Genomic DNA, 23,291 nt, shown 5'->3' on the forward strand with positions numbered 1-23,291 from the left:
TTGAGTTGAACCTTCATCAGTGTTGGAAGTGTCTGTTCATCTCTCAAGTCTACATCTCTACTGGTGCCAGTCAGCCGGGGATTGGTGCCGTGCTCCTGCAACGAGAAGAGGCCTCGTCATGGGCCCCCGTTGCGAATGCGTCGCGGGCGATGACTCCCACAGAGCAGCGCTATGCGCAAATTGAGAAAGAGTGTCTCGGCCTTCTCACTGGAGTCGTGAAGTTCCACGACTACGTCTATGGGCTTCCGCAGTTCACGGTTGAAACCAACCACCGCCCCCTTGTAAATATTATCAAAAAGGACTTGAATGACATGACGCCCCGCCTCTAGCGTATCCTACTCAAGCTGCGCAGGTACGACTTTCAACTGATCTATACCCCTGGCAAGGACCTTGCCGTTGCCGATGCCCTCTCAAGGTCGATCACAACTCCGTGTGATCATGACGGCTTCATTTACCAAATAGATGCTCACGTTCAGCTTGCAACCTCCCATTTGCCAGCTTCGGATGCACGACTGATGCAAATTCGCCGTGAGGCAGCGACTGATCCACTTCTGTAGCGGGTGATGCATCTAATGTCAGACGGGTGGCTCAAGGGCCAATGCCCGCAATTTTACAACGTCCGCGATGACCTGGCGGTTGTCGACGGGGTGCTCCTGAAATTGGATCGCATCGTCGTCCCACAAAGCATGCGCCAGCTAGTGTTGGAGCAACTCCATGAAGGCCATTTAGGAATCGAGAAATGCCACCGCAGGGCCAGAGAAGCCGTCTACTGGCTGGGCATCAATGATGACATCGCCAATGTGGTGCTCAACTGCTCTACCTGCCAGCGTTTTCAGCCCGCCCAACCATGGGAGACCCTGATGCCCCATGAGCTTGTCACATTGCCTTGGACCAAAGTGGGCATCGACTTGTTCCATGCATTGGGCAGGGACTACGTCATCATCGTCGACTACTTCTCCAGTTACCCGGAGGTCATCAGGCTGCACGATCTCACATCCTCGGCTGTGATCAGGGTGTGTAAGGAGATGTTTGCCCAACATGGCATTCCGCTGACGGTCATGTCAGACAATGGCCCCTGTTTCGCGAACCAGGAATGGGCCGGCTTCGCCCGACACTACAACTTCGAGCACGTGACGTCCAGTCCCCTATACCCCCAATCCAATGGGAAGGCGGAAAAGGGGGTCCACATCGTTAAGCGGCTCCTCAGGAAGGCCGCCGACGCCGGCTCAGATTTCCACCGTGCTCTGCTGGCTTATCGCTCCGCCCGCCCCGCCCGCCTGTCGCCTGCTCAGCTGCTAATGAACCGCTCCCTCAGGACGACGGTGCCATCGATTCTCTCCCCCAACCTCGATTATGTCCCCGTGCTCCACAGCATGCACATGTCTCAACGGCAGCAGAAATCTTCCTACGTTATAGGGGCTAGGATACGTGTATGTTACCGTTCTAATGAAACTCACTGTTACACCGATGCTCGCTGCCTCTGTGCTCTGTCCGGTGCCTGCGGGGTCGGGTAGGGGACTGAGTGCCACTGTGGTTGAAGGGCGATGGAATGTTGAGCCCAGGTGGGTGTAAGTCTCCCCCCCGGCCGTCCACGGAACACCTCCGCCAGCTACTCCACATGGCCATGTGATGGAGTGTCCAGAACACATACAGGGACCACCCAGGTGGAAGGTGGAGCTGTGGCCATGGGTCAGACATTGGCTAACGATCCGGAGCTCACAGTTCATCACAGAGCGGGTTGTCATCAGCCTCCATGGCATGGATCACACCCGCTTCCACAAGCAATCGTGTGAGACCAGCCCGTTGTGCTTCAGGTGGATGTGTGGGGGAGGGGTGCTGTGCATGTGGTGGTGTGGGAGCTAAGGGTGGTGGGTGTTGTGGGAGTGCTGGGTGGTGAGGTGGGGTGGTACGGTGCTGCCAGTGCCTCTGCTCAGCGAGCCCCTACCCCCCTAGTTGGTGAAACGTGCGGCGATCAACTCCTTGCGTGCTCACTGGCCACGCCGGTGGTGTCGTGCAGCATCGCCTCCATATTCAGCCCCCATGTCGCGTTGATTGCCCCCCTCGTCCCCATCCTCCTCATCTGGAGAGGCGGCCACTTCCTCGGGCTCGTCCTCTGCCTCCTCCTCCAGCACATCGCCCTCTGCTGGGCTATATTGTGGAGGACACTACAACTTCGAGCACGTTACGTCCAGTCCCCTATACCCCCAATCCAATGGGAAGGCGGAAAAGGGGGTCCATATCGTTAAACGGCTCCTCAGCAAGGTCGCCGACGCCGGCTCAGATTTCCATCTTGCTCTGCTGGCCTATCGCTCCGCCCCGCTCTCCACCGGCCTATCGCTCCGCCCCGCTCTCCACCGGCCTGTCGCCTGCTCAGCTGCTAATGAACCGCACCCTCAGAACGACGGTGCCATCAATTCTCGCTCCCAACCTCGATTATGTGCCCGTGCTCAACCGCATGCACATGTCTCAACTGCAGCAGAAAACTTCCTATGACTCACGGACTGCTGACCTTCCCGACATCCATCCACGCGACACGATTCGCATCCACCTCCCGGATGGTGACTGGTCTGCGTTGGGGGACAGTTGGGGGAGGGGTTTGAACAGTTTCTGGGGGAGGGGGTTGGACAGTTGGACGGGGGGTTGGAAAGGGGGGGTTAGATGGGTGGGGTTAGATGGGAGGGGGTTTAGATGGGGTGGTTAGACGGGGGGGGGGGAGTTAGATGGGAGGGGGTTTAGATGGGGGGGTTAGATGGGGGGGTTAGGCAGTTGGTGGTTAGACAGGGGGGGTTAGGGTTAGACAGGGGGAATTAGAGGGGAGGGGTTAGACAGGAGGAGTTAGATGGGGGGATTAGAGGGGGGGTTAGTCAGGAGGGGTTAGACAGGGGGGTTAGACAGGGGGGATTCAGAGGGGGGATTAGAAGGCGGGGTTAGAGATGGGGGGTTAGACACGAGGGGTTACACAGAGGAGTTAGACAGGGGGGATTAGACGGGGGGGGTTAGACAGAGGGGGTTAGACACGGGGGGTTTGGGCCAATGGGATTTGAGATAGGGAATTTGAACAGAGGGGGTTTGGACAATGGAGGGGTTGGACAGTGGGGGGGGGGGGGGTTGGACAGTGGGGGGTATGGACAGTTGGGGGGGGTTTAAGGTACCGATGGCTGCCCCCCGGGTGGGATTTGGGATTGGGGATTTGGGAATCAGGATTTGGGATTCGGGTTATGGGATTTGGGAATCGTGATTGGGGAATTGAGATTGGGGATTTGGGATTCGGGAATCGGATTTTGGGATTTGGGAATCGTGATTGGGGAATAGGGATTGGGGATTTGGGAATGGTGATTGGGGAATTCGGATTGGGGATTTGGGATTCGGGAATCGGGTTTTGGGATTTGGGAATCGTGATTGGAGTTTTGGGATTGGGGAGTTGGGGATCGGGATTGTGGAGTTGGGGATTGGGATTGGGGATTTTGGATTGGGATTGGAGATTTGTGATTGGGAATCAGTGATCGGGATTAGGGATTTTGGAATCGGGATTTGGGAATTGGGATTGGGGATTTGGGAATCGGGATTTGCCATTGGGGATCGGGATTGCGGATCGGGATTGGGAATCGGGATTGGGGATTTGGGAATCGGGATTTGGAATCGGGATTTGGGATTGGGATCGGGATTGGGGCTCGGTATTGGGGATTTGGGAATGGGGATTTGGAGATCGGGATTTGGGATTGGGGATTGGGAATCGGGATTGGGGATTTGGTATTGAGGATCGGGATTTGAGAATCGGTATTGGGGATTTGGAAATCAGGATTGGGGATCGGGAATTGAGAATCGGGATTGGGGGTTTGGGTTAGGAATCGGGATTGGGGATTTGGGATTGAGGATCGGGATTTGAGAATCGGTATTGGTGATTTGGGAATCAGGATTGGGGATCGGGATTGGGGATTTGGGATTGGGAATCGGGATTGGGGAATCGGTATTTGGGATTGGTGATAGGTATTTGGGAATCTGGATTGGGGAATCTGGATTGTGGATTTGGGAATCTGGATCGGGATTTGGAAATCGGGATTTGGTAATGTGGATTTGGGAATCTGGATCGGGATTAGGAAATCGGGATTTGGTATTGTGGATTTGGGAATCTGGATTGGGATTTGGGAATTCTGACCTTTCACCGGCACCATCCCAGTCCCGCGGTGATGACGCCTTTCCGGCCGCACAGCGGCTGAAATGTGCGCGGAGCCGGAGTGAGGAGCTCCCGGCCCGGGGGGAATGTACCCGACAGCGGCCCGGCCCCGAGACCCCAGCCCGGCACAGCCCAGCGGCCCCACCTCACAGACCAGCACAACCCGGCCTGCCACAGCCTCCTCACCCCCAGGTCAGTCTGTCTCTGTGTGTGTGTGTGTGGGGGGGCTGTTATTGGGGTGGGGGGGGGGGGGGCTGTTATTGGGGTGGGCTTTGGGGGGGGGGTGTTATTGGGGTGGGTGTGTGTGGGGGGAGTGTTATTGGGGTGGGTTTGTGTGGGGGGGGGGGGTGTTATTGGGGTGGGTGGGTGTGTGTGTGTGGGGGGTGGGTGTGTGTGTGTGGGGGGGGGGTGTTATTGGGTTGGGTGTGTGTGGGGGGCTGTTATTGGGATGGGGGGGTGTGTGTGGGGGGTGTTATTGGGGTGGGTTTGTGTGTGTGGGGGGGTGTTCTTGGGGTGGGTTTGTGTGTGGGGGGGTGTTATTGGGGTGGGTTTGTGTGTGGGGGGGGTGTTATTGGGGTGGGTTTGTGTGTGGGGGGGGGGTGTTATTGGGGTGGGTTTGTGTGTGGGGGGGTGTTATTGGGGTGGGTTTGTGTGTGGGGGGGTGTTATTGGGGTGGGTTTGTGTGTGGGGGGTGTTATTGGGGTGGGTTTGTGTGTGTGGGGGGGGTGTTATTGGGGTGGGTTTGTGTGTGGGGGCTGTTATTGGGGTGGGTTTGTGTGTGGGGGCTGTTATTGGGGTGGGTTTGTGTGTAGGGGGTGTTATTGGGGTGGGTTTGTGTGTGGGGGGGTGTTATTGGGGTGGGTTTGTGTGTGGGGGGGTGTTATTGGGGTGGGTTTGTGTGTGGGGGGGGTGTTATTGGGGTGGGTTTGTGTGTGGGGGGGGTGTTATTGGGGTGGGTTTGTGTGTGGGGGGTGTTATTGGGGTGGGTTTGTGTGTGGGGGGCTGTTATTGGGGTGGGTTTGTGTGTGGGGGGCTGTTATTGGGGTGGGTTTCTGAGGGGGGTGTTATTGGGGTGGGTTTGTGTGTGGGGGGTGTTATTGGGGTGGGTTTGTGTGTGGGGGGCTGTTATTGGGGTGGGTTTCTGAGGGGGGTGTTATTGTGGTGGGTTTGTGTGTGGGGGGTGCTATTGGGGTGGGTTTGTGTGGGGGGGGGGGGTGTTATTGGGGTGGGTTTCTTGCCTGTTTTACTGTGGGGAGATGGATCTGTTGGAGAGTGGAGACTGGTGCAGCCTGCTCTCTCTCTCTCACAGCGAGCACATTACCAGTCAGTGCTTCAGATATATGTTAACCTCCAGTCTCTCCGAAACACTTTGCTCCATTGAGGAGAGCATTTTTTCATTGAATTCCTGCGTCAGGCAACGCATTGAACCTTCAGAGTGTTGTCTGTAAGTGTGAACGCTTACAAAGTATTGTGTGTGTGAACCTTTGGAGACTGATGAGTCTGAACCTTACACAGAGCTGAGGGGGTGGAGTGTGAATCTTACTGAGTTGTGTGCTCAGTGAGTGGATCTTACAGAGAGCTGTGTTTGAGCGAGTTTGTATCTTAGTGAGAGCTGTGTGAGTGAATGTGAATCTTACAGAGCTGTATGGTGTGTGAGTGAGTGTGAATCTTACAGAGCTGTATGCTGTGTGTGTGAGTGTGAATCTTACAGAGCTGTATGGTGTGTGTGTGTGTGTGAATCTTACAGAGCTGTATGGTGTGTGTGAATCTTACAGAGCTGTTTGGTGTGTGAGTGAGTGTGAATCTTACAGAGCTGTATGGTGTGTGAGTGTGAATCTTACAGAGCTGTATGGTGTGTGTGTGAGTGTGAATCTTACAGAGCTGTATGGTGTGTGTGAATCTTACAGAGCTGTTTGGTGTGTGAGTGAGTGTGAATCTTACAGAGCTGTATGGTGTGTGAGTGTGAATCTTACAGAGCTGTATGGTGTGTGTGTGTGAATCTTACAGGGCTGTATGGTGTGTGTGAGTGTGAATCTTACAGAGCTGTATGGTGTGTGAGTGAGTGTGAATCTTACAGAGCTGTATGGTGTGTGAGTGTGAATCTTACAGGGCTGTATGGTGTGTGTGAGTGTGAATCTTACAGAGCTGTATGGTGTGTGAGTGAGTGTGAATCTTACAGAGCTGTATGGTGTATGAGTGTGAATCTTACAGAGCTGTATGGTGTGTGAGTGTGAATCTTACAGAGCTGTATGGTGTGTGAGTGTGAATCTTACAGAGCTGCATGGTGTGTGTGAGTGTGAATCTTACAGAGCTGCATGGTGTGTGTGAGTGTGAATCTTACAGAGCTGTATGGTGTGTGAGTGTGAATCTTACAGAGCTGTATGGTGTGTGAGTGTGAATCTTACAGAGCTGCATGGTGTGTGTGAGTGTGAATCTTAGAGCTGCATGGTGTGTGTGAGTGTGAATCTTGCAGAGCTGTATGGTGTGTGAGTGTGAATCTTACAGAGCTGTATGGTGTGTGAGTGTGAATCTTACAGAGCTGCATGGTGTGTGTGAGTGTGAATCTTACAGAGCTGCATGGTGTCTCACGGTAGCATGGTGGTTAGCATCAATGCTTCACAGCTCCAGGGTCCCAGGTTCGATTCCCGGCTGGGTCACTGTCTGTGTGGAGTCTGCACGTCCTCCCCGTGTGTGCGTGGGTTTCCTCCGGGTGCTCCGGTTTCCTCCCACAGTCCAAAGATGTGCAGGTTAGGTGGATTGGCCATGCTAAATTGCCCGTAGTGTAAGGTTAATGGGGGGATTGTTGGGTTACGGGTATGTGAGTTTAAGTAGGGTGATCATTGCTCGGCACAACATCGAGGGCCGAAGGGCCTGTTCTGTGCTGTACTGTTCTATGTTCTATGTTCTATGTGTGCGTGAGTGTGAATCTTACAGAGCTGTGTGTGTGTGTGTGTGAATCTTACAAAGCTGTATGGTGAGTGTGAATCTTACAGAGCTGTGTGTGTGTGTGTGAATCTTACCGCTGTATGGTGTGTGTGTGAATCTTACAAAGCTGTATGGTGTGTGAATCTTACAAAGCTGTATGGTGAGTGTGAATCTTACAGAGCTGTGTGGTGTGTGAGTGTGAATCTTACAAAGCTGTATGGTGAGTGTGAATCTTAGAGCTGTATGGTGTGTGTGAGTGAATCTTACACAGCTGTATGGCGTGTTTGTGTGTGAATCTTATAGCTGTGTGTGTGAGTGTGAACCTTACAGCTGTATGGTGTGTGTGAGTGTGAATCTTACAAAGCTGTATGGTGTGTGTGAGTGTGAATCTTACAGCTGTATGGTGTGTGTGTGTGAATCTTACAGAGCTGTATGGTGTGTGTGAGTGTGAATCTTACAGCTGTATGGTGTGTGTGAGTGTGAATCTTACAGAGCTGTATGCTGTGTGTGTGAGTGTAGGTCCTCTCTCTCTCTGTGCAGAGCACGATGTGATTTATCTCTCGCTTCCCTCTCCATGTGATACATTTCAGCAGCTCTGCAGCCGCCATATTTCCCGCTGCATCTTCTCTGGAAATAACGGAGACTCCTTCCTGCCCCCTCCATGGAAAATAGACTGAAGTTAATATTTTAGTGGGGAGGGGTAATAACCTCTGTGTGTGTGTGTGTGTGTGTGTGTGGGGGGGGGGGGGGGTGAATTGAAATTGAGCTGCTAGCACCATATTCAAAACAGCAGAACCCCCTCATCCTGATCTCTGCTGGTTAAAGATTGAGAACCTCCCCGGTGTTAAAATCCCACCCAGTGGTGGGTGGCTGGGGGGGGGGCTCAATCCAGGCGATGGTGAGAATTGCACATCAATTGCAGCTCATTTTGCTGCTTGGTGTGTGTGTGGCCGGGGGGTTGATGGAGCTGAAAAAGGCATATACCAGCCATGGGCAATTTTCTGCCGGTGCCCCAGCACTGGGAGGGGAAGCGAGCTGAACATTTCACTCCCTCCCTCCTCCCACTGGGATCCAGCTGTTAAACTGGAAGGGATTGCACAGGAGGAGCAGGCAGGCTCCTCTTTCAGTCCCAGTATAGAAGCTTTCACTGGGCAAATGCCCCTTCTCTGGGGAACTCCAGTTAGACATGTATCAGTTCAAGCATTTCACAATTCCACTGGGGCCAGCCAGCCTTGTTTATATCACTGCTGATCTAGATCTTAAGTCCATTTCCCTGTTTCTGCCCCATTGATATCTAACACAATCCACTCGCCCCTGCTTTGAGGATTTTGATTCTCCCTCTGGCATCCAAGGTGGGGGGGGGGGGGGGGGGGGGGGGGGGGAGGGAGAAGGAGTTCAGCCCCAACCCAAATTTTAACAGAAAGGCTAAAGTCTGTGGATGCTGAAATTAGAATTAGAACAGTACAGCACAGAACAGGCCCTTCGGCCCTCGATGTTGTGCTGAGCAATGATCACCCTACTCAAGCCCACGTATACCTATACCAGTAACCCAACAACCCCCATTAACCTTATTTTTTAGGACACTAAGGGCAATTTAGCCTGGCCAATCCACTAACCCGCACATCTTTGGACTGTGGGAGGAAACCGGAGCACCCGGATGAAACCCACGCACACACGGGGAGGATGTGCAGACTCCGCACAGACAGTGGCCCAGCCGGGAATCGAACCTGGGACCCTGGAGCTGTGAAGCATTTATGCTAACCACCATGCTACCGTGCTGCCAAAAATCTCAGACAATGCACAGAGAACGCTGCAAAAGCTCCCGCAGGTCTGGCAGCACCTGTGGAGAGCGGAAATAGAGTTTTAAAAAATAAGTTTAGAGTACAATTCATTTTTTCCAATTAAGGGGCAATTTAGCCCCGGCTTGGGTGACTGTGCGGAGTCTGCATGCTCCCCCAGTGTCTGCACAAGTCCCGAAAAATGTGCTGTTAGGTAATTTGGACGTTCTGAATTCTCCCTCTGTGTACCCGAACAGGCGCCGGAATGTGGCGACTAGGGGCTTTTCACAATGACGTCATTGCAGTGTTAATGTAAGCCTACTTGTGACAATAAAGATGATTAATTATTAATATTGGAGAGGTTGGGATAGTTCTTGGAGAGAAGAAGGCTGAGAGGAGATTTGATTGAGGTGTTCAAAATCATGAGGGGGCTGGACAGAGTAGATCGGGAGAAACTGTTCCCCTCGGAAAAGGATGGAGAACGCGGGGGGCACAGATTTCAAGTGATTTGCAAATGAAGCAAATGTGATGTGAGAAGAAACGTTTTCACCCAGCAATCGCTTGGTGAGTTGGGGTCTGGAATGCACGGCCTGGAAGTGTGGTGGCGGTATGTTCAATCGAGGCATTCGCGAGGCTATTGGATGATTATTAGAATAGAAACCAATGTGCAGGGGTACGGGGAAAAGGCAGGGGACTGGCACTGAGTCATGATGCTCGTTTGGAGAGCTGGTGCAGACCCAATGGGCCGAATGGCCTCCTTCAGCACCGTAACTATTCAGTGATTCTGAGTTCGTATGACTCCTCTTCATTCTTTACCAGAATTTGAACATTGTGCTTCTCTGTTCTGGCATTCTTCACCGGAAGAAATCATTTCTCTCCATCTATCCCATCCAATCCTTCAATATTCAATCACACCTCAAATCTGCCAAACAATAGGAACCTGTCATTTTAACCCTTTGAGTGCAGTTTTGTGCTTATCAACCTGCACTGCGGCTCATGCATGGTCAGGGTGTCTCAGCTGCGGGGTGGTTCTAAACTGGGAGGCTGCTTCAGGGGAGGGAGGGGGGGTTGAGGTTTTTGCATTGGGGTGAACGGGATAGGAGGTCATGTGGGGTCTCCCTTGTGGCTAGTGAAGTTCCACTATCAAAGCAGAATTCTGCTTAGGGGATCGATATTTGACTAGCGTGCAGCCAGTCCCATTGTAAGATGTGACAACTCAAATGAGCAAAGGCAGCAACGCTAAGAGACTGTTTCTCCAGAAAGATTATTTGGGCAGCACGGTAGCACAAGTGGATAGCACTGTGGCTTCACAGCACCAGGGTCCCAGGTTCGATTCCCCGCTGGGCCACTGTCTGTGCGGAGTCTGCATGTTCTCCCCGTGTCTGCGTGAATTTCTTCCGGTTATTGGGTTACGGGGATAGGGTGGAAGTGACGGCTTTAATGGATCGGTGCAGGCTCAGTGGGCCTAATGGCCTCCTTCTGCACTGTATGTTCTATGTTCATCTATGTTTAATGTTCATTATCTGACATTTTGATGATTTGTGCGTTTGTGACTCCCCCAAACACTCATCGACTCTTCATTGAGCTCAGGAACAAGTGGAAGGGGGCAACAAGCCCCTACAAATCATCCCACACAACTGGGTACTGGGAGGTGTGACCAGCAATGTCATATTAGCCATGAGAAATTAATAAAAAAAAAACCTGTACTTTGTTCCAAAAATTTGTCAGAACAGCAACGGATAAAATATACACTCCATACAATCGCAGAACACAGTTGGTACAGTTTTTGGTTGCAGAATCCTTCAATTGTGCTTTCTTGGACAGTGGCTGCACATCTACTGTGTGTGGAATTGGCTGGTTAAAATGTTACCTGGAATGCTGAAAATCGTAACAAGGTTAATGAAAGTTCCACAAGTTTCAGGTTTGGGGATGATAATACAGTACTCTGAAGTCGCTGAAAAGAGTGGTGATCCCTTGCAATATTGCAAGTGCTAAGGAAGGGGCGGCCTGACAGGGCAGTGGACGCAGATTCAGTTGTAACTTTCAAAAGGGCATGAAACAAATACGGAGATGAAATATGTTGGGATACAGGGAAGGCAGGGGAGTTAGACGAGCTGGATAACTTTGTTAAAGAGCCAGAACAGGTGCAAAGGGTCACATATCTTTGTTCGGTGATCCCTCGTTCGATGATCGTCCGACCTGCTTTGTGAAGGAAACTATGATCCAGGGCAGAATTCTTTCACATTGTTCTTGCCCTGACAAAGCAGCAGGACTGAACTTTCAGGTTATACTGGTCTGCGCCTGTTGCTGCTGCCGGGACTGGCGAGCACCCTGAGGCAGTTCCACAACATTCCTGACGATGGGTTTCAGATGATCCACGCACCTCTGTCGTGCCAGAGAAAACGTGTCGCCCACTATCACAAACATTCATGCAATGGGTCCCACAGAACTCTCTGCTCAGGAATGTACTTCATCTTTGTGATTTGCTGGTTTGTCGTGTTTGAAATTCATCACTTTGCAAAAGTCTTCACTGGGGGGGTGGTGGGGGGTTGATCCTAACATCAAGGTCTGTTCTTGTCCAACAAGTTGAAATGTCCTCCGATTCGTGGGAATGAGGTTTAAAGTTTACATATGGTCCGCAGATCTCTGTGGCATGTTCCTAGGCAGCCACAAAGGTGGGAAAAGCAGCACACGTCTGCTCACTGTGCTGTAGGGCATGCTGGAATGCCCTCTTCTCTCCTCCTCCTCCTCCTCCTCCCCCCCCCAACCCAATGATTGCTTTGCAATCTACAGTATCTCAAAGGCGTTGTTTCTCCTCTCCTTCCCTCACGTCAGGGGTTTAAACACAGAACTGTCTGGACTGGGTGCTGAAGGAGTGCTCCAGTTCTGGAGATGCAGTCTTTCAATGAAACTGTGTCTCCCGTCTGCCCTGTCGGGTCCATCTAGGAGCTGTGGCTTTATGCAGACGAGTGGGGCATTCTCGGTGGTGTCCTGGCCTGTCATTGGTAAGTGCGTCAGAACCAAACCCCCTGTTCAACTGTTCCCCAAATATTTGAATGTCCAGATACACTGCATGGCTAATTTTTGAACTCCATCCGTGTGGAAAAACAAAAGTAAAAGCAGGACTCAAATTTTGGATCATAACATTTCGGCAACAGCAGGTGGAAGTTGTGACCGGTTTACTTAATTTTTGTGGTGGTTAATGCAGAAGGAAAATGGACTGGGCTATCGTTATTGCTCAATTGACAAATTGACGAACTGATCATTTTTGTGTTTCTGTTGGTGGGAGCTTGCTGGGCACGAGTTGGTGCGTGTGTTTCCTACCAACAGCGGTGACTACACTGCAGAAAGACTTCGTTGTCCAGAGGTACTACGTAAATGCAACTTTTTATTAAGGGGCAGCATTGGTTTAGAAATGTTGAAAGTATCTAGATCATAAATCACAGAATTTACAGTGCATGAGGAGGCCTTTGAATCTGCGCTGGCCCTTGGAAAGAGCACCCTACGTCCACGCCTCCACCCCATTCCCGTAACACAGTAACCCCACCTAACTATTTGGACACTGAGGGGCATTATTGCTTGGCCAATCCACCTAATCTGCACATCTTTGGACTGTGGGAGGAAACTGGAGCACCCGGAGGAAACCCACGCAGACACGGGGGGAACGTGCAAACCCCACACAGACAGTCGCCCGAGGCAGCAGCTATTGTGAGATGGCAATTTCCGGATTTCTGTGTCCAGTTTGATTTGATGATGTTCCTGCCCTGGGACATTTTACAACAGTGCTCCTGACTGGCCTCCCTATGCAATCTTGAGGTCATCTGAAATTGGGCCCACCTCCAAGCTCGCACGAAGTCCGTCTGCCTTTCACCGCTCTGCTCTCTGACCAACATTGGCTCCCAGTTGAACCACTCCTTTATGTTAAAGTTCTCGTTCTTTATAAATCTATTCTATGACCTCCCTTATTCACTATCTCTGTCGTCTCTTCCAGCCTCACAACTCTTTGAGATATGTGTGTTCTGCCCTCGAGCATTTCTGATTTGAATCACTTCGCCATTGGTGGTCCAGCCCTGAGAAATTTGGCAATTCTCTGCCCGAAGAGCTCATTGTGACCTGGTATCAAATTATTTGATAGTACTCTTGTGAACGGCCATTGTGCATATGAAGTCGTTAAAAGGTGTGCGATACAAATTGTCAGAATAAATCCAAGTTGTAGTTCCACCCATGGTAAACATCTCAAGCCCTGTGAGAAAGAGGGTGGCATTTAATCACCCTCCCAGTGCACCATTTAATCGGGAGATGGGATTATTCTGCCGATTTAATAATCTTTATTGTCGCAAGTAGACTTACATTAACACTGCAATGAAGTTACTGTGAAAAGCCCCTAGGCGCCTGTTTGGGTGCACAGAGGGGGAATTCAGACAGCACGTCTTTCGGGATTAATGGGAGGAAACGGGTGACTCCGCACAGTGACCCAGCCGGGAATCGAACCTGGCGCTGTGAAGCCACAGTGCTAACCACTGTGCTACCATGCTGCCCTAAGCCCAGGGTGAGATGGCCCGGATACTAATTAAGGCCCTTAAATGGCCAATTAATGCCTGAGGAGTGCTTAATGCTTCCACCGGTTCTCCATAGGGCAGGCTAGACTCCCATCATAAACATTCCATTCTGGCCAGAATGTGTTGTGTGAGGCAGCACTTGAAGTAGCAGTGCAGCAAAGTACATTGCGACGGGCAAACTATGCCATCTGCCTCACATTGAACATGGATGGAGCCCCTGATTCAGATTTAGAATATCCTAATCCCCATGGAATATCCCAAATTTATCCTGATTCACACCATGTCCCGTTTATTGGAAATCCTTGCGTTAACTCATCTACTCTGACTGAGTAAAAATTTGCATAGCTAAGTGCCAAACCCTTGATGGCTTAATCACTCCCTCTCGCTGTCATTTTCTCCAGCCCAGCAACCAATGTACCTTCTGATTTTTCTTTTGTCGAAGTTGGTGGGTGATTTTGTTTAAGTGAACGGCCCCTTTAAATTGTCTTGAGCTGGCGGCACTGTTGGATTGGATTGGATTGGATTTGTTTATTGTCACGTGTACCAAGGTACAGTGAAAAGTATTTTTCTGCAAGCAGCTCAACAGATCATTCAGTACATGGAAGTAAAGGGAATTAAACAAAATTCAAGAAAATACATGAGAATACATAATAGGGCAACACAAGATATCCAATGTAACTACATAAGCATTGGCATCGGATGAAGCATAAAGGGTGTAGTGTTAATGAAGTCAGTCCATAAGAGGGTCATTTAGGAGTCTGGTAACATCGGGGAAGAAGCTGTTTTTGAGTCTGTTCGTGCGTGTTCTCAGACTTCTGTATCTCCTGCCCGATGGAAGAAGTTGGAAAAGTGAGTAAGCCGGGTGGGAGGGATCCTTGATTATGCTGCCCGCTTTCCCCCGGCAGCGGGAGGTGTAGATGGAATCAATGGATGGGAGGCAGGTTCGTGTGATGGACTGGGCGGTATTCACGACTCTCTGAAGTTCCTTGCGGTCCTGGGCCGAGCAGTTGCCATACCAGGCTGTGATGCAGCCCGATAGGATGCTCTCTATAGTGCATCTGTAAAAGTTGGTAAGGGTTAATGTGGACATGCCGAATTGCCTTAGTTTCCTGAGGAAGTATAGGCACTGTTGTGCTTTCTTGGTGATAGCGTCGACGTGAGTGGACCAGGATAGATTTTTGGTGATGTGCACCCCTAGGAATTTGAAACTGCTAACCATCTCCACCTCGGCTCCGTTGATGCTGACAGGGGTGTGTACAGTACTTTGCTTCCTGAAGTCGATGACCAGCTCTTTAGTTTTGCTGGCATTGAGGGAGAGATTGTTGTCATTACACCACTCCACTAGGTTCTCTATCTCCCTCCTGTATTCGGACTCGTCGTTATTCGAGATCCGGCCCACTACGGTCGTCTCATCAGCAAACTTGTAGATATAGTTGGAACCAAGTTTTGCCACGCAGTCGTGTGTGTACAGGGAGTAGAGTACGGGGCTAAGTACGCAGCCTTGCGGGGGCACCGGTATTGAGGACTATTGTGGAGGAGTTGGTGTTCATTCTTACTGACTGTGGTCTGTTGGTCAGAAAGTCGAGGATCCAGTTGCAGAGTGGAGAGCCAAGTCCTAGGTTTTGGAGCTTTGATATGAGCTTGGCTGGGATTATGGTGTTGAAGGCGGAGCTGTAGTCAATAAATAGGAGTCTGATGTAGGGGTCCTTGTTTTCGAGATGCTCTAGGGATGATTGTGGGGCCAGGGAAATGGCGTCTGATGTGGACCGGTTGCGACGGTATGCGAATTGAAGTGGGTCAAGGAGTTCCGGGAGTATGGAGGTGATGCGCTTCATGATCAGCCTCTCGAAGCACTTCATTACAACTGACGTCAGGGCCACCGGGCGGTAGTCATTGAGGCACATTGCCTAGTTCTTCTTTGGTACCGGTATGATGGTGGTCTTCTTGAAGCAGGTGGGGACCTCGGAGTGGAGTAGGGATAGGTTAAAGATGTCTGTGAATACCTCTGCCAGCTGGTATGCGCAGGCTCTGAGTGCACGACCAGGGATCCCGTCCGGGCCCATCGCCTTCTGTGGGTTCACTTTCAGGAAGGCCGATCTGACTTCGGAAACTGTGATGGTGGGTATGGGTGAATTATGGGCTGCTGGGGCACTCGACAGCGGATTGTTGGTTACCTGCTCAAACCGAGCATAGAATGCATTAAGTTCATCGGGGAGGGGTGCGCTGCTGCCAGAGATACTGCTCGGCTTCGCTTTGTAGCCCGTTATGTTGTCGCAATAGTTAGCACTCACGGCACCGAGGACCCGGGTTCGATCCCTGCCCCGGGTCACTGTCCGTGTGGAGTTTGCACATTCTCCTCGCGTCTGCATGGGTCTCACCCCCACAACCCAAAGATGCACAGACTAAGTAAATTGGTCACGCAATTTAGCGTTCCCTTAATTCCCTTAATTGGGAAAAAAAAGAATTGGATATTCTAAATTGTTAATATATTAAGAAGGCATTATCTTAGAGGTTGAATAAACTCGGTTTGTTCTCACTGGAACGACGGAGGTTGAGGGGCGACCTGATAGAGGTCTACAAAATTACGAGGGGCTTAGACAGAGTGGATAGTCAGAGGCTTTTCCCCAGGGTAGAGGGGTCAATTACTCGGGGGCATAGGTTTAAGGTGCGAGGGGCAAGGTTTAGAGGAGAAGTACGAGGCAAGTTTTTTACACAGAGGGTAGTGGGTGCCTGGAACTCGCTGCCGGAGGAGGTGGTGGAAGCAGGGACGATAGTGACATTTAAGGGGCATCTTGACAGATACATGAACAGGATGGGAATAGAGGGATACGGACCCAGGAAGTGTAGAAGATTTTAGTTTAGACGGGCAGCCTGGTCGGCACAGACTTGGTGGGCCGAAGGGCCTGTTCCTGTGCTGTACTTTTCTTTGTTCTTTGTTCTTTGAAATAGATTTCTAGACAGTAAAATCAAGGGGAAACGGGGAAAGTGCTGGGGAAATGGTGTTGAGATCGATTATCAGCCACCATCATAATAAATGGTGCAGCAGGCTCGATGGGCAGAATGGCCACTTTCCTATGTTTCTATGAAAGGTTGGACAGGCGAGACTGGTATCTGCCGGTGTTTAGAAGAGTAAGAGGCAACTTGCTAAGATCAGGGTTATAAGATGAGGTCGCCCATTTAGGGCAGAGGATGAGAGGTTTTTAATCCCCCCTCTAAGAGATGTTGAAGCCAGAATCTTCGAATGTCTTCAAGGCAAAGGAAAATAGATTCTCGGTAAACTAGGGGGTGAAAGGTTACCGGGGATTGGAAGGAGGTTGGAGGCAGATAAGCCATGATCTTATTGTATGGCGGAGCAAAGAGTTCGGCAACTCGACGTCAATGGATCGTTCTCCCTACTGCAGCTACTAGCGTCCCCAATGCAGGGAGCGGCCACCTTTCAGGTCGGAGACTAAACCAAGATCCCCGTTTACCCGATTACAGATCCCCGGCATGACTTTGAATAGGAGATACTCTACCTCGGTGTCCGGGCCGATGGGTATTCCTCAACCAACATCAGGAGAACCTATCTGGCCATTATCTCATTGCTTTGTGGCAGCTTGCTGTGCATGGATTGGAGGCCATGTTTCCTTCAACTCGACATTAAAACTATGTCAAAAGTACTCCATTGGCTGTAATAGTCTTTGGGACATTGAGGTTCTGGAAGACACTGGAAATTCCAGTCCAGAAGCAGAATACTGCCTTTGCTGAAATAGCCGAGAATATGCTGCAAATTCTCAGCATCTCTGATCACATTTGAGAGATCAAAGAGAGAGCAGACTGCGCTGAAGGGCAGCAACTTTGTTTCTCTCTCCAAAGATAGTGGGTACAAACTGCTTTGGCGTTAGTATTCGGAGAGAGTGGGTACTAACTGCTTTGGGGTTGGCACTGAGAGTGGGTACTAACTGCTCCGTTCTGTGTTGGGGTCGCTGTGGTCACATGGTGAATTAACTGTTCTGATAGAATCATAGAATTTACAGTGCAGAAGGAGGCCATTTGGCCCATCGAGTCTGCACCGGCCCTTACCAAGAGCACCGGACTTAAACCCACGTATCTCCCCTATCCCCGTAACCCAGTAACCCCCACTTAACCTTTTTGGACACAAAGGGCAATTTATCATGGCCAATCCACCTAACCTGCACATCTTTGGACTGTGGGAGGAAACCGGAGCACCCGGAGGAAACCCACGCAGACACAGGGAGAATGTGCAGACTCCACACAGACAGTGACCCAAGCCGGGAATCGAATCTGGGACCCTAGAGCTGTGAAGCCACAGTGCTACCGTGCTGCCCTGATTTGGTGTTGCCTTCTAAAGGTTTCACTTGATTGCGTCTCAGGCAGTCAGTTTGCATCCAGAGATGGTGATTGACACGTCAAATGACTATAATCAGTTGCTCACACTCTGTTCACAGTTTGAGTCTCTGATCTCTGTTCTGCTGCCTGCTGCCCAGACACAGCCACATCTCCTGAGCTGGGAACACTGCACCAACACTGCATCAACCTCATTCTTGCTCGTCTTTTTCGAAGTCCTCTCGGGGATCTGACCGTGGGGAGGCAGAAATCGAGAAGGAAGATTTTTCTATGTAGTCTGGGCTCCGGATCAATAGTTCCTGATCTGGCTCGAGCTGACAGACTCTGAATCATGCAACCTCCGTTCTCTTTCATTCCAATCTCTCTTGCCTCGGGCAAATTGGCTGGCTGTGGGCTTTGAGGAGCGTCAGGGGAAAGAGCCTGTGATGTGATAGATTAACCTTTTTCATGTATTCCTTCCTGTGGAAACCACCGGAAGACTTTTGTATCCAGAGTACCCACAGTACAAAAGGAGGCCGCGTCAGTGCTGACCCTCGTAAAGAGCACCCTACCTCGGCCCACACCCCAGTCCCATCCTTGTAATCCACCTAAGGGCAAATAAGGGGCAATTTATCGTGGCCAATCTACCTAATTTGCACATCTGGGGTAGCATGGTGGTTAGCATAAATGCTTCACAGCTCCAGGGTCCCAGGTTCGATTCCCGGCTGGGTCACTGTCTGTGCGGAGTCTGCACGTCCTCCCCGTGTGTCCGTGGGTTTCCTCCGGGTGCTCCGGTTTCCTCCCACAGTCCAAAGATGTGCGGGGTTAGGTGGATTGGCCATGCTAAATAATTGCCCGTAGTGTCCTAATAAAAGTAAGGTTAAGGGGGGGGTTGTTGGGTTACGGGTATAGGGTGGATACGTGGGTTTGAGTAGGGTGATCATTGCTCGGCACAACATCGAGGGCCGAAGGGCCTGTTCTGTGCTGTACTGTTCTATGTTCTATCTTTGGAATGCGGGGGGAACCGGAGGAAACGCCCGCACACACGGGGCAAAGTCCAGACAGTGACCCAAGCCAGGAATCAAACCCGGGTCCCTGGCGCTGTGAGGCAGCACTGTGCTACCATGCTGCCCCTGATTGGTTAAGCAGCAAAAATTAATCTTTGGGGAGCTGGGCAAAGTGAAGATTTGAAAAATCCTGAAGGACAGGGATTGGATAGTCCCTATTGAATGCTCCATTTGTTACTGTTGTGTGATATGCGGTGGACATGGTGAGTGACTGTGGAAGTGTAAAGTATTTCTGTTGAGTGCCTGCCAGCCCATCGTTCCAGCAGCCCACTGTGCCGGTGACTCACAGACACGCCATCCCAGATTTTACCAGGCTGGGATGTGTATTCACTCATGGCACCCTGCAGAATAATGCTGCGGTCGCATTGGCTCTCTTGGCAACTTTTCCCAATCTTTGCTCCTCACAGAGGGTCAGCAAATGCTGGGGAGACGGCGCGGCCAGGGTCAGTGGGGAGAGCGCAGGGGGGGGGGGGGGGGGTGGTGGGTCTGTGAAAGAGCCCCCCCCCCCCGGTTAAGAAGCTGCCTGTCCACACCATGGACCCTCTCAGCAGATGCTGTCCGACTCGGACGGCGCGCAGTGTTCTCGATTTTTATTCCAGCAGTTTTTGGTCTTATTTCCAGCAGGTTGTTCACACGGACGGGGTTCCGCCTGCTTTGCCAATGCCTTCAATCTAAATCGTTCCCTTTCCTCCACCTACCTTCCTGCCCCTACAGAATGCCGCGTGTGTTGCCCCCCGACTGCGTTTCCTGCTTTCTCACACAGCCCAGTGTGCAGTCCCTCGGATCGCTGCGAGCCCTTGACATCACATATTTGACCTGCAGTGTTTTTAGAAACGAGGAACTTGGCAAGATGTCGTTCATCTATCCGAGAGTGTGTGTGTGAAGGGAGGGAGGGTTGTCGTTTGCTCTTCAAGAAGACAGAATACTTTATTTTTCTCTTGTGAAACTCTTGTTGGGAGATGCTGTTCTTTCTGGTTGCTGGGATAATTTTATAATGGGGAACAGATGTTCATTTGGAACTGAATGAATCTTGGTTTACAAGCAGGGCTCTGGAAACTGCTGAGAGCTTAGCAACAAAGCCCCACCCTCGTCACCAACTCTGGACATTGTTTCAATTATCTCCACTCCTTTCTGAATGTAAAACATTTCACATTAAGTATCAGATTTATTATATCTGTACCATAAGGTAGAGGAGCTGAACGGTAATAGCTGCACTCAGTATTAAGAACACCAAATCATAAGAAGCCAGAGTAGGCCATTCGGTCCCTCGAGCCTGTTCCGTCATTCAACAAGACCATGGCCCTCCTGATTGTGACCTTAGCTGCATTACCCTGCGTGCCCTTCCCCGCCCCTATGACCCATGACTCCCTTGTGGATCAAAAATCTGTCGAACTCAGCTTTGACTACATTCAGTGCCCCTCCCTGTCACTCTCTTGTCATGTGAGAGTACCTTTAAGAAATGGGTGTTTATCAGTGATGTCAGAGTGTGGGTGGAGCTGGGCTGTCTGTCAGCTTTTTACTTTAGTTTTAGGGTGTGTTTTAGTTTTGTTTTCAGAGCTGGATAGCTGCAGTCACAGCCAGAAGGGGTATGAGTCTCTTTCTCTGTAATCTAAAGACTGTAAATTGATCCTTTGGTGATGTAAAACTAATAACTGCTCGCAGTAGTGACTTTAACCTGATGTGCTTCTGTTAAAAGGTTTTTTTCAATCTTATGGATGTTAAAAGGACAGTATTTGGGGGTTGTATTTGAATTAATGGTTGCTAAGATGTTCACTATGTTTTAAAAAGGTTAACTTGAGTTCGTAGAAAAAACACAGTTTTGCTTTAAAAAATACTTCTCCATTTCTGCTGTACCACACCTGTCGAATGGGCCGTGTGCTCCCCATACCACAATCTAGTGAAAGTTGTGGGTCAGGTGAACTCCATGATACATTTTGGGGTTCTCGAAACCCTGGCCCATATCACCCTGGGGGAGAGAATTTCAAACACTTGCGACTCTCTGTCAGAACCAAACTCTCCTCCTCGCTGCCTGAAGAGAAGGCTGCCTAGTTCTCAATTCTCCCATGAGAAAAAACATGGACTGTGGTTTTTTGGGCCTGTTCGTCACAGACGCAAGTCCTGTAATGGCTGCCAACTCTCGCAAGAGGCCAGAAATGGGGATTTGCGCCGGCGAGAGCTCGATGCGAGGTTCCGGGGCCCTCCCCTGGGCATGATCCCGATTATCATCGATTTAACTTCATTTAAAAATGCTTAAGCGCCTTGTTGCGCAGCTTCACCCTCGGCCAGGGTGATGTCACCCTAGCACGAGTCACAGCTGGTCTCCAAAAATGGAATCCGGTCATGGTGACCACGCCCGGGGGCCCGGAGGTGGGTATAGCCACTGCGTGGCGAGGAACGTGGCCACCAGGTTGGCAGTGCGGGGGATGGGGCCTCCAGGGAGCCCTATTCTTTTTTGGGGGGGGGGGGGGGGGCAGGGGAAAGAGATCCCACTATATGGGAATGCTGGTGATGTTGTTTGGGGGGGGGGGGGGGTGGTTAGTGGAGGGGCACCAATGTCCCTATGCTGGCGATGTGGGGGTGGGGACACCGAAGGCCCAATACCGGCGATGTTTGTTTGTGTGGGTGGGGGGCAGCACTGAAGCCCCGATGTTGGGGGCGGGCTTCACGTTCTGTTGGAGATCGGGGCGCCCTTTAGACCCTGCTAGAAGTGGTGGCTCCAAACTTGATTTTGACAGTGTCAGAAGGTCTGGAGAGAAAATCTGGAGAAAGATGGCGGTTTTCAATCTGAGCCTGACACAGTGCCATTTTTGGGAGAATTCCACCCGTGCTCTCTGTTGGACTTGTCAAATCTCCTCTCAATCTTGTGTTTCAATAAGATCGCACCTCGTGTTTCTGTATCCCAGTGAAGATAGGGCTTCCCTGTTGTCCCTGCCCCCAATGTTTACAAGTCTCTTTTGCTGAGAATTCCTGCTTTTTCCACTTCCCATTCAAATTTATCTACAACCTTTTCCTTTTTCATATCACGCACTTCAGGATGGAATATTCTCCACCTCAAACTGTGTATTGGACGTTTTATCTCTGGGGCATAATCCCTCTCGTTCCCGGGACCTCCTAACCCTAATCCCTCCCACTCCCGGGACCCCCTGTGAATAATCCCTCCCACTCCCGGGACCCCCTGTGAATAATCCCTCCCACTCCCGGGACTCCCTGTGAATAATCCCTCCCACTCCCGGGACCCCCTGTGAATAATCCCTCCCACTCCCGGGACTCCCTGTGAATAATCCCTCCCACTCCCGGGACCCCCTGTGAATAATTCCGCTCACTCCCGGGACCCCCTGTGAATAATCCCTCCCACTCCCGGGACCCCCTGTGAATAATTCCGCTCACTCCCGGGACCCCCTGTGAATAATCCCTCCCACTCCCGGGACCCCCTGTGAATAATCTCTCCCACTCCCGGGACCCCCTGTGAATAATCCCTCCCACTCCCGGGACCCCCTGTGAATAATCCCTCCCACTCCCGGGACCCCCTGTGAATAATCCCTCCCACTCCCGGGGCCCCCTGTGAATAATCCCTCCCACTCCCGGGACTCCCTGTGAATAATCCCTCCCACTCACGGGACTCCCTGTGAATCATCCCTCCCACTCCCGGGACCCCCTGTGAATAATTCCGCTCACTCCCGGGACTCCCTGTGAATAATTCCGCTCACTCCTGGGACCCCCTGTGAATAATTCCGCTCACTCCGGGGACTCCCTGTGAATAGAACATAGATAGAACAGTACAGCACAGAACAGGCCCTTCGGCCCTCAATGTTGTGCCGAGCCATGATCACCCTACTCAAACCCACGTACCCACCCTATACCCGTAACCCAACAACCCCCTCCTTAACCTTACTTTAATTAGGACACTACGGGCAATTTAGCATGGCCAATCCACCTAACCCGCACATCTTTGGACTGTGGGAGGAAACCGGAGCACCCGGAGGAAACCCACGCACACAGGGGGAGGACGTGCAGACTCCACACTCCCGGGACCCCCTGTGAATAATTCCGCTCACTACCGGGACCCCCTGTGAATAATCCCTCCCACTCCCGGGACCCCCTGTGAATAATTCCGCTCACTCCCGGGACCCCCTGTGAATAATTCCGCTCACTCCTGGCTGCTAGGTTAGTATACAGGGCCGCAGTCCTCCTACTTTTAGGAGATCAGTGTGTTCGTTGTGGAAAGTAGATTGAAAATCAACAAATTTGAGTAATTGTTGTTCATAAAGCCTCAAAGTCCCTTTGCAGATCTCCAAAGGACCTCTGTTTAAAACCTAATGCTGTATCAAAACTGAAAGGGACAGAAAATGCTGATGTATTCTGGGGAAAAAGACTTGAAAAAAGCATGTTAAGATTTTTCGCCCTGGCCCTGGCTGATTCCTTCAGTTGCTCCTTACGGCCATGTCGACAGGGGAGTGAACGT

At 51.1% G+C, this 23,291-nt stretch overlaps 1 protein-coding gene across 1 annotated transcript in view; it reads left to right on the forward strand.

Moving 5' to 3' along the window:
- The first annotated feature begins 4,197 nt into the window (after window positions 1-4,197).
- LOC119956733 (talin-2) overlaps window positions 4,198-23,291 on the forward strand; it is a 369,765-nt gene continuing 350,671 nt past the window's right edge. Inside the window, exon 1 of the mRNA XM_038784070.1 lies at window positions 4,198-4,366. The gene's annotated coding sequence lies outside the window, so the exon portion shown is untranslated. The remainder of the gene's footprint in view (window positions 4,367-23,291) is intronic.

Source organism: Scyliorhinus canicula, chromosome 24 (genome assembly GCF_902713615.1).
Source record: "Scyliorhinus canicula chromosome 24, sScyCan1.1, whole genome shotgun sequence".
Classification (NCBI taxonomy): Eukaryota; Metazoa; Chordata; class Chondrichthyes; order Carcharhiniformes; family Scyliorhinidae; genus Scyliorhinus; species Scyliorhinus canicula.